Source organism: Gossypium arboreum, chromosome 6 (genome assembly GCF_025698485.1).
Source record: "Gossypium arboreum isolate Shixiya-1 chromosome 6, ASM2569848v2, whole genome shotgun sequence".
NCBI lineage: Eukaryota > Viridiplantae > Streptophyta > Magnoliopsida > Malvales > Malvaceae > Gossypium > Gossypium arboreum.
In genome coordinates this window covers 36,684,393-36,696,345 of record NC_069075.1, presented here as the reverse complement: position 1 = coordinate 36,696,345, position 11,953 = coordinate 36,684,393, and positions in this window count along the sequence as shown.

Below are 11,953 nucleotides of genomic sequence, written 5' to 3'. Positions count from 1 at the left end.
ATCGTGAATGAGATCCAATTCTGGAGGTAACTCTAGCTGATAAGTCACCGGCCCTATCCGTTTAGTGATTCGATAAGGCCCAATAAACCGTGGGCTCAACTTACCCTTCTTACCAAATCTCAAAATCTTCTTCCAAGGCGAAACTTTCAAAAAGACCATGTCCCCTACCGCATATTCAATATCCTTACGCTTCAGATCGGCATAAGACTTTTGTCGATCCGCGCCTCTTTAACCTCATCCCGATCACCTTAATCTTGTCTTGATGATTCGCTACCAACTCGGTCCAAGTATTTTCCTTTCCCTAATTACGCCCAACAAGTAGGCGAACGACACCTTCGCCCATATAGTGCCTCATATGGAGCCATCTGAATACTTGCTTGGTAGCTTGTTGTTATCTGTGAACTCCACCAATGGCAAATGGTCCTCCCGGTGCCTCTAAATTCAATAGCACAACCCTCAACATATCCTCTAAAATCTGAATAACCCTCTCGATCGCCCATCCAACTGAGGGTGAAAAGCCGTACTGAAATCCAATCACGTTCCCAATGCCTCATGCAACTTCGCCAAAATCGAGATGTAAACCTTGGGTCTCGATGCGAAATTATCGATCTTGGCACACCATGCAACCGCACTATTTTCGCCACATACAATCTCGCCAACTTCTGAAGTGAGTAATCAGTTCGGACAGGTATGAAATGAGCAGATTTCGTGAGTCTATCCACAATCACCCAAACTAAATCCTTCTTAGAAGGTGTCAATGGCAACCCACTCACAAAGTCCATAGTTACCCTTTCCCACTTCCAACGTGGTATCTTTACCAGCTGTAACAATCCCGAAGGTAGTTGATGCTCGGCCTTTACTTGTTGACATGCCAAACATCTTCCTACAAATTCGGTCACTTCTCGCTTAAGCCCAGGCCACCAATATTGCTCTCGCAAGTCTCGATACAACTTACTCCCTCCTGGATGCATAGCACAAGGTCTATTATGTGCTTCTTTCAAAATCATTAATCTCAAATCGAAGTCTTTCGGCATACAAATTCTTCCTCGAAAACAAAGAACTCCCTCACTATTTAACCCAAAGTCAGGATTCTCCCCCTTCTCAACTTGCTGAAACCGAGAAACCAATGCCTCATCCTCCAACTGTTGCTTCTTAATTTGTTCTACCCAAGTCGGTCTTACTTGCAACTCTGCCAATAAACTTCCATCGTCATACAAACTTAGACGAGCAAACATCGCCTTTAATTCCGTCACAGCCCTTCGACTTAGCGCATCAGCCACGACATTTGCCTTACCTGGATGATACTCGATCGAACAGTCATAGTCCTTTAACAACTCTATCCACCTTCGATGCCTAAGATTCAGCTCCTTTTGAGTCAGCAAGTACTTAAGACTCTTGTGATCCGTATAGATGATGCATTTCTCTCCATACGGTAATGCCTCCATATCTTAAGTGCAAAGATTACATTGCCAATTCCAAGTCATGAGTAGGGTAGTTCACCTCATACGGCTTAAGGCGTCGTGAAGCATAGCGACCACTTTACCCTCTTGCATCAACACGCAGCCCAAACCTACATGTGACGATCATTGTACACAAGTGAAATCCTTACCGGACTCGGTTGAATCAAAGCTGGCGCTTAGTCAAAACTTTCTTCAACCTCTCAAAAGCCTCTTCACGCTTATTTGTCCAAACAAAAGGTGCTCCCTTCCTTATAAGTTTCGTTAACGGTGCTGCCAACACAGAAAATCCTTCCACGAATCTCCGATAATAACCTGCCAACCCTAGAAAACTTCGAATCTCCATTACCGACTTCGGTGGCTTCCATTCCAAAATTGCTTCAATCTTTCGAGGGTCCACCTTGATCCCCTCGGCAGACACAACATGCCCTAAGAAGGTAACTTCCTTCAGCCAAAACTCGCACTTACTAAACTTTGCATAAAGTTGCTTCTCCCTTAACACTTGCAGCACTACACGAAGATGCTCATCATGCTTCTCTTCCGTTTCCGAATACACCAGGATATCGTCAATAAAAACGACTACGAACCGATCCAAGTATGGTTGGAATACCCGATTCATCAAATCCATGAATGCTGCCGGTGCATTAGTCAACCCAAATGGCATTACCAGAAACTCGTAATGACCGTATCGAGTCCTAAACGCCGTCTTATAAATATCCCCCTCTTTAACTCTTAATTGATGATATCTCGACCTAAGGTCGATCTTAGAAAACACCGAGGCTCCTTTTAATTGGTTGAACAGGTCATCGATTCTTGGTAACGGATACTTGTTCTTGATAGTCAGCTTATTCAACTGCCGATAGTCAATACACATTCGCATAGTCCCATCTTTCTTCTTACTGAGAACGAACCGTGTTCTCACGGGAAACACTTGGTCTTATAAACCCTCTATCCAATGACTCTTGAATCGAAGCTTTCAATTCTACCAACTCCTTTGGTGCCATCCGATAAGGCGCAATGGACACAGAGTCGTTCGGTAGTAAGTCGATTCCAAACTCGACTTCTCCGTTGGGGTAATCCGGGAAGTTCATCCGGGAATACATCACGAAATTCTTTAATAGTCCTAACCGACTCCACCGTTATCTCCTTAAGTCCCGTTTGACTTACAAAGGCCGTGCGCCTCACAACCTTTCCAAATCAACTTTCGGCTCTTAACGCAAAACAACATTGGATAAATAATCCTTCGTTCCCCTATGACCATTATCTCCTCATCTTGGCGGTTCTTAGTACCATCCTCTTTGCAAAACACAATCCAACGTCGCCTTGTGCTTAGTTAACGATCCATTCCCAAGATAAGATCAAAATCCCCAAATGGCGCTCCATCAAATCTCCTTCAAAGATTTTATCTTGTGTCACTAACTGATCGCCTCTAAAAATTTTATCTACCTTAACCGAATGTCCCAATGGACTTATCACTGATACCCCACTCACAGTCTTCTCAAGAAGCACATCCAAAGCCCCAGATACATCACAAGAAACATACGAGTGGGTAGAACCCACATCAATCAAAGCAGTGTAAGGCATGCTATAAATGAAGAACGTACCCGTTATAACATCAGGAGCCTCACCCTCCTCATGACGTCGTGCAGCATAAACCAACGCAGGTTGTCGAGCTTCACATGTCCAAGCACCTCCGCCGGTGCCCCACGCCCTCGTCCATTACCATTGCCACCTCTACCTTGCCCACGACCCTCCGTGGTGGTGGTCCTCCTCGCCGTGGTTGGACATCCCTTTGCTCGCCGCTAGCTCTCGAGCTGTCCTCCGAGGACACTCTCTCGAACTTATGCTCCTTAGACCCACATTGAAAACATGCTCCATTCGTTTCAAAGACTCCCCATATGCACCTTACCACAGTCCCTGCAAGCTTGCGGTCTATAAGTATTTATCGCACCGCCAGACTTGGTTCCTCCATCCTTGCTCTTTTAACATTTTGATTCGCGGCACTTGAGGGTCTAAAATCCCTCTTGAATCTGGGTCGATCCTTCTCACGATTCTATCGCTCAGTCAGCTTCACCTCCTCGGCTATCTTAGCCTTTTCTACCAATGCAGCAAAACCACGCTCCCTCTGTGGATCTATCAATATCCTAAGCTCATCGCGGAGACCATCCTCGAAGTGGACACTGCGCTCATATTCAGTTGCCACTATACCACTAGCATATCGATTGACCTCAAAATTTCGCCTCATACTGCTACATGTCTTATCACCTTGAGCCAGATTCAAGAATTCCTTCCGACGAGCATCCACATAGCTTGCTCCAACATACCTCTCTTTAAAAGCCGTTTTGAACAATTCCTGTGTTACTTGCTCAATTGGGGTACTCTCCTTACGGTGATCCACTAACGGTATGCCTCGTCCGTAGCAGCGACACAGCTCCTTTCAGCTTTTGCTCCACTGAGCAGTCTAGATCGTCCATGATCCGTTCTGCCACCTCTAGCCAATATTCTGCCACATTTGGGGCTACTCCAGATACACCCCTAAATACTTCTGCTCCGTTGGCCCGGAGTCACTCCGATATAGACCCTTATTCACCGTCCCAAGACTAGCTCCATTACTCTTTCTAAAACCCTTAACATGGCTTGGGATAAAGCGTCATCCCCGTGAGTCGATCATAAGACCCAGTCTCCGTTGCTTGTGGCACAGATGGCTCCTCAGCTGGCCTATGCCCTGAGGATGAAGATTCAGCTTGCACCCTTCCGCAACCACGTCCGCGGCCTTGTCCACGAGCTCTTCTTGTACTCATATCGAATTTTCTGTTTACGAGTTTTATGAAATTAGTATAACGTTCCATTGTTTATTAAGAAAATGTCTTATGAAGATATAGCGGTTCAAGGATTGTTTTCGTATCATCGTAGCCTAGCTACAGTCTCATTCCTACCGTTTACAGCTCTACCCTAGCTAAAGTATCATAGTAGGGTCTCAGCACTATTCATAATATCATATATCGCAAAGAAAATATACTTACAGACTTGGTGCCGGGATTCGATGCCACTTCTTTCTCCAATCCATTTAGAACTTAAAACCATGTTTTTGATCATCGAAAATAGAAATTTGAAAACTTTGATTTGAAAACTCCTCTATTTTCAACTCTTGATTTAAAAAGAAAAAGCTGGTACCTTTTTGACCTATATTCTCCATAAAACATCTTTAAAATAAACTTTTCAAAACCATTTTCCAAAATACCCTTCTTAGGCCTAAGTTTTGAAAACATTTTGGACCCGATCCACGTACCGAGTTGTTGCAACTTGGCTCGATACTCACTAAATGTAACACCTAAACCCGGCCTAGATGTTATGGCCAAATCGACGTGCCACATTGGAGTTAAAAATCCGTGTTTCGTTTTAGTGTTTTAAAACCATATATTTTGTTGATTTAACAAAGTGTATGGAAGTCGGGCACCGTGTAGGTATCTGAGACAGAGGAGGTGAGCCATGAAGGTCGCTTAAGTACCAAGCTCTTTGATTGGATCCAATCCTAGACATGCCCACAACCATAGCCACACTTTGTTATATCGAGTTTAAATTTGTTTAAGTGAACGACTTTGATAAATCGATTAATCGTGGTGTTGAACTTTTTGAAAACAATTATCGTTTTGAAAACACATCCTAAGTCTAGCCCATTTGAATAATTATCAACCAATTTTAAAGTTGTTAAAATTAAAATAATCCCGAAAAGAAATAACAGGAAAGTTAGAATGGCCTTATTACAACCCACAAATAAATAATAATTAAAGGAAATTAAATGGAAACCAACGCTTTTTAAAAGTCCAAAGACAATCACCATGGCCCTCCGAATCCCTCCGCCCAAGTCTCCACATCAAGGCTCACTGCAAGGTTAAGGAAAGGGTGAGTTTGGAAACTCGATGTGCAACAAGCCCCTTTCGAGCCCAAAACAATAGCGACTGTTGGGTCTAAGCCCAAATCCAATCTCAAAGCATGTCTTGGGCCATATCCTTTTCATATTTCATATCTCATAACACCGGGCGAAGCCTTTTCAAGTTTCATATTCTTGGGCAAGCCTTTTTATCAGAAATGTGGCCCATAGGCCCATTTTTATATCACATGTAATGTCAAATGAAAGAATGCAACCCATTTGGGGAGACTACTCAACCTACCATCCGCTACTCTCCACCGTACCAACCAACACACCATGTGGGATTAACTCGACCCACCCCGCCATAACTCTCTTTGGCGGCATAGTTGCTTTATCATATAACTGGAGGCCTAGCCTCTTTTAATAAGCAGGGCAAAAGCCCTTTTAATAAGCGGGGCATAAGCCCTTTAATAATCGGGCGTAAGCCCTTTTGATAATGGGGCATAAGCCCTTTAATAATCGGGCATAAGCCCTTTTGATAAGCGGGGCATAAGCCCTTTAATAAGCGGGGCATAAGCCCTTTTGCACTTCCTCCATCCATATAAATTCCCAACCCAATGCATTTATGAACATCTCATGTGCATATCATACATATCATGTGCATATCATACATGTCATGTGCATATCATACATATCATGTTTATCAAAATCCCATGCATTAAGTTCATATATAAACCCTGTGGGTATAATGGTCATTTTACCTAGGGGCAAAACGGTCATTTTCATATTATAACGGTAATCTTGTAATTTTACTAAAATTAGGGTTTCCATGTTCATTAACGGTTACAAACAATTCATGGGTGCAAACAGTGATTACGGCCCATTTTAGAAAACGAGTTATTGGGCCAAAAACCCTAATGGGCCCTACTTAGCCGATTCTCATCATCTAGGCCCATTTAGCCTATATCCCATAACGGATTTAACGGTCTTATCATGCAATTTAACAGATTTCCCATTTTCTACCAAATTTACCCAAATGGGCGAAAGCCTATTGGGCCCTAATTCACCCTCGAGGCCCAACTTACCGTGAACGCCAAAATCACGTCCTTACTGTGTCCATTGTTCCCAATCATCATCTCATCGATTCTAACTAACTAGTGAGCGTTAATTGCTCACACGTCCTCAAAATGCCGAAATTTGGCATTTCGCTTTTCGACATTTTATCGCTTTAAGCTATGAAAAAGGGTTCGTTACACACGATTTGTGATATTCCTCGGCGAGATCTCCTACGATTTCTCCTATAATCATTTGTTAAATAGATCAGCTCGCAATAATTGAACCAAATCAAGAGCTATCCAATATTAACACTTACACATTCGGCTACCATCCATAATGGCCTTAGGCACCTTACCTTTGTTGCGATTGATGACTAGGTCTAACTACTCGGTGATCCAAGCTACTCCAAGTCGACACTACACCTTTCTGCTCCTTCACTAAATAAACCACAAAATGTTAAAAGAAGACCCCATAAGGCCTATACCCACATTCGCCATCTCCTAAATTTGGGGTTTTGACTTTTAGCCTGATTACACTAGGAATTGTTTAGAGTTTGAACACTTACCACGTCTTTCTCCTCTTGAATTCGGATGCCTAAAAGGTAAAGGAATCGAACACCAACTATTGAAAAGAAAAGAAAAGGTTGCTGGTCACAAAGAATTGGCACCCTATCTTCACCGATTTCGCTTTTTGCGGTATTTGGTAGAAGTAGAGATTAAGGAAAGAAACAATGGTGAATGGAGGAAATAGTGGGCTGTTTGAAAGAAGAAAAAGAAGGAAAAATGAATAAGAGGGAGGTAGATTCGGCTGGAAAAGAAAAGAGAAAAAGGCTACACACCAAAGAAGAAATCGGCACCACTAAGACCCTAATGCCGAAATTACCAACCTAATACCCTCTGCTGAAAATCCCTCTCCAATCTCCCTTATTCGCCAACTCTATCTCCATGTCACATCCCTAAAATCTCTCCCTTATCCCTCCTTAATTTATGCATTTAAATTGATCCAACTCTCCTCTTACGAGAATCCACTTAGGTTCCAACACTTACCCTTCCCGCACATAAAATAAATACTCTTATTTGCCAACACAGGAATCGAACCCAGGTCTTCCTCTATGCTCCACACGCCACCTTTTTAGGAGCTTAGTGGCGTCACCCTTGCCACTTTACCAAAGCTCTTTTTGTGATACGTTTTACCCATAACTTATTATAAGGGCACCTAGCCAGCACCCCTAACTCCTAAGTCCAAAATTTAAAAATTCTACCGGGTTTTGGCCAACTCATGGGCCTTCCATAAGCCCATTTACATACCCAAATTATGAATTCTATAATCACATACCAAATTTTAGAAATTTACTTAAAATATCAAGAATCGCGAAAAACCCGAAAATCAGGATGTTACAAGGATTCTTTTTGTAGGACATAGGGTAGGTAATATTTTTATGGTGCATCTTAATGACACATCTTCCTCTAATATTTGCTTTATGGCTAATAATGAAAATGTATATTGGCTATAGCATAAATGATTAGGACATGCAAACATGAGTGTTATTTCAAAGCTTATTAAAAATGATCTTGTTGTTGGCATGCCTAAATTTCCTATTGACTTTGATAAAGTATGTGATGCATGTACTAAAGGTAAACATAGAAGAGCATCTTTTAAATCTAAAAATATAGTTTCTACATCTAGAGTAGTCCAACTTATTCTTATTGACCTTTTTGGACCCACTAGAACTATGAGTGTAGGAGGTAAACAATATGGATTTGTTATTGTTGAAGACTCTTCTAGATATACATGGGTTTTCTTTTTGTTTTAAAAAGATGAAGCTTTATTGACCTTTTTGGACCCACTAGAACTATGAGTGTAGGAAGTAAACAATATGGATTTGTTATTGTTGCTGACTATTCTAGATATACATGGGTTTTCTTTTTTGTTTTCAAAAGATGAAGCTTTAGAAAAATTTACTACTTTTTGTAAAATGATTCAAAACCAAGTGAGATATTCATTTCAATTGTAAAAAGTGATCATGGAAAAGAATTTGAAAACTTTGACTTTGAAAATTTTTTGTAATGAGCATGGTATTAGTCACAATTTTTTGGCACCTAGAACCCTTCAACAAAATGGAATTGTTGAGAAGAAAAATAGGACCTTAAAAGAGATGACTAGAACCATGTTATGTGAAAATAATGTGCCAAGATATTTTTGGGCAGAAGCCATAAACACTTCTTCTATATTATAAATAGAGCTATTGTTAGGCTTATTTTGAAGAAATTTCCTTATGAAATTTTTAAAGGAAGAAAACCTAACACAAGTCACTTTCATCCTTTTGGTTACAAATGTTTTGCTTTGAATAATGTAAAAGAAAATGTAACACCCCAAGCCCGGCCTAGACGTTATGGCCTAATCTGGAGATGTCATAGAGAATAGGTTTACTTATGTAAAATCATTTCAGTTATTGAACTCCTGTACTTCATATCCATTTTCAAAAATGTTGATTAATTAGTTTATTTGCCAAAACTTATTTTTCAACAGAAGTTTAAAAAAATTGATACATTTTAAAAATCTGACTCGTGCTCTTAAGAAAACCTCTTTTTGCGTAAAAACCATCAATTTCATAAATTAATTTTATCAAGCATGCAGAATATCAACAAACCAAAAATCAACAGTTTAAAACCACAAAGTCTAAAGAGTCCCAGAAATTAAAAATTCTCAAAGGAAAACCCAAAAATCAAGAATAAAACCAAAAATTTCTAAGTTTAAACAGTTTAGGGACGTGTGGTCACCGTTGAGTCTTTGCCTCACTAATCCACCTAAGTTTATGGATTACCTGACAATACAGATAACATATGTGAGTTTACGAAAACTCAGTGTGTAACCCATTAGAATTATGCATGCAAACAAACAAAATTATATACACGCATGTAAAGCATATCTGATTTGATTCAAATTCAAATTCAGATTACAGAAGTAGATATGCATAAATCCTACCCCCATCCTCTACACATCATCTCCAACCATCCCATCACACCATGTGGAGTTTAAAACACCCACCCATCCCTACACACCATATTGTGCCATTAAGATACATATCAGAATATATGCAGCCAAGCTATCTATAACAGCCAGGTTTTAGCTTAAATCGAAACAGTGGTTTTGGTACCACACATCCGAGGATGAAAATTTATTTTAATATTATTTTTCATTTTTATAGTATGTGGATATATATGTGTGAAAGTTTCGTGTAATAATTTTATCGTTTGAGTGTTTAATTTGATAAAATGACTGAATCGTGTAAAATGCAAAAGTTGCATTCCACTTGTTAAAAATGCTTATTTGCTATGTCTTATTAAATTAGAGGTCCTTATGATGTTATTATGCCATTCATAAGGTTAATGGACATTAATGGTCGTATATTATATGTTTTATAATGGTTTTTATTAAGGTTAAATTTGTAAAATATTTAAAAACATAAGATAAATAATAACAAAATAGAAAATAGTATTCATCTTTCTTTCCATAACCGAATATTGAAGAGAAAATAAAGCTTTCATGTCTTGTTAGGGTTTGGCACTTGCAAGGTTCAATTGGTATGTGATTTTTGTTCGATTTTTGATGATTTCTTTGTTTTTGTGATCGTTGCTTTGAGTATTAGCTAGCCCGTACCATAATTTCTGAAATTGTTGATGATTTTATGAAATGCCATTGATGAATCCATGAGTTTTATGATGTTTGATGATGAATTACGCAAGCTTGGTGTTTGATATACATGTTTTGTAAAGTGATTTTTATTGAAATTGCATAAAAGGGTCTAATTTGTGAAAAGTGTAAAATATGTGTTTAAATGTGTGAAATATTAGTAAATATGGGCTGTTATGGAGCTTATATATATTCGGCTAGCTTGGGTTATATTGAATTTCATGAATTTTGTATTTTTATGAAATAGGGACTAAATTGAATAAATGTGTAACTTTAGGGGCTAAAGTGAAAAATGCCCAAATATGTGTTTATGGATGAAATTGAATGTGTTTATGAATAAAAGGGTTAATTTTGAATGTATATAGATCAAGAATGAAAGAAATCGAATTTAGATCGGGGGAAAACGAAAGTTATCGAATAGTCGACCCTGTCTATTACTTCCGACTACAAGGTAAGTTCATATTCTAATAAATGTCTTTGAATTGAATTATATATGTTTTATTATCATTGAATTGTTACAAATTTTGAACTAACAAGTACGAGTATGAATCGATGAAGTTACGAAATCCAAAAGTCCCGTACAAACCCTAGAAATAGTATAGGATACAAATGTCATGACATTAGGTTATCGAGATGTGATTACGTGTAAGACCACGACTGGGATATTGGCATTGTATTGAGATTACGTGTAAGACCATGTCTAGGACCTTGGAATCATTAATCAATTTTGTGGAAGATCTTGTCTAGGACAATGGCATTGATATGAGATAACATGTAAGACCATATATGGGATATGGCATTGTTCGAGCTTATGTGATTTCCGAGTATCCTTAACAATTCCAAATGGTTCAATAGGCAAAGACAAGTTTATAAAGAATGTATTAATGAGTTAAATGACTCAAGTACGTACGAGATTCAAATGAGAATTGGAAAGAGAAATGGTTGATGAAATTATAGGTGAATTTGAATATGTATTTATTGAGAAAGGTTTGTGTATCTATATGTGTTTACTTGTTTTTGGCCTATTGATGGAAATGTTATGATTCATGTGGTAGATTTATTTGTATATGGCTTACTAAGCTTTTAAAACTTACTTTGTGTGTTCTTTTCATGTTTTATAGATTATCGAAGCTAGCTCGAACTTGGGGATCATCGAAAAACGTCATCACACTATCGATCATCTCGTTGGTACTTTTGAAGCTTTGTATATATATGGTATATGGCATGTATTGGCTAGTGTCATTTTGGTATGTTTTGAGTTACGATATTATCCATGAGATTTGGCTTGTAAATAATGATGTGTATGGCCATTTGAGTTGGTTGATTTATATATTGGCAAGTGATATATGTGATGATTTTGGCACTTGAATTTGGTATGTTTTTTAATATGAAATTAAATAGTTGATATGGTTGAATATATATGACATGATATATGTATGAATTGGCATTTTTTGGTTGTATGTTTATGTGTTGAATTGGTACCAATTTGGGTTACTTTGTGTGCATGAGAGTAGGGTGGCAAATTGGCTTTTCAAATGGCCTATTTTTTTCCACACGGGTCGAGACACGGGCGTGAGTCTCAGCCGTGTGTCCCCTAGGGTACCCTTTGATTTAAAGTCTGTATACCCTACAATTTTGACATGGCCTGGACACACGAGCATGTGTACTGGTCGTGTGTGGCACACGGGCTGGTACATGGGCTTGTGGTCAGCCGTGTGACCCAAGTCAGTAACCCCCTTAGATTTTACACGATTGGCACACGGGCATGTCCTCAGCCGTGTGGTGTAAGTCACTATGTATGTCCTATTTTCACACGGTCTGTAACACCCTTAACCCGTAACCGTTGCTGGAATAGGTTAAGAGGCATTACTAGACT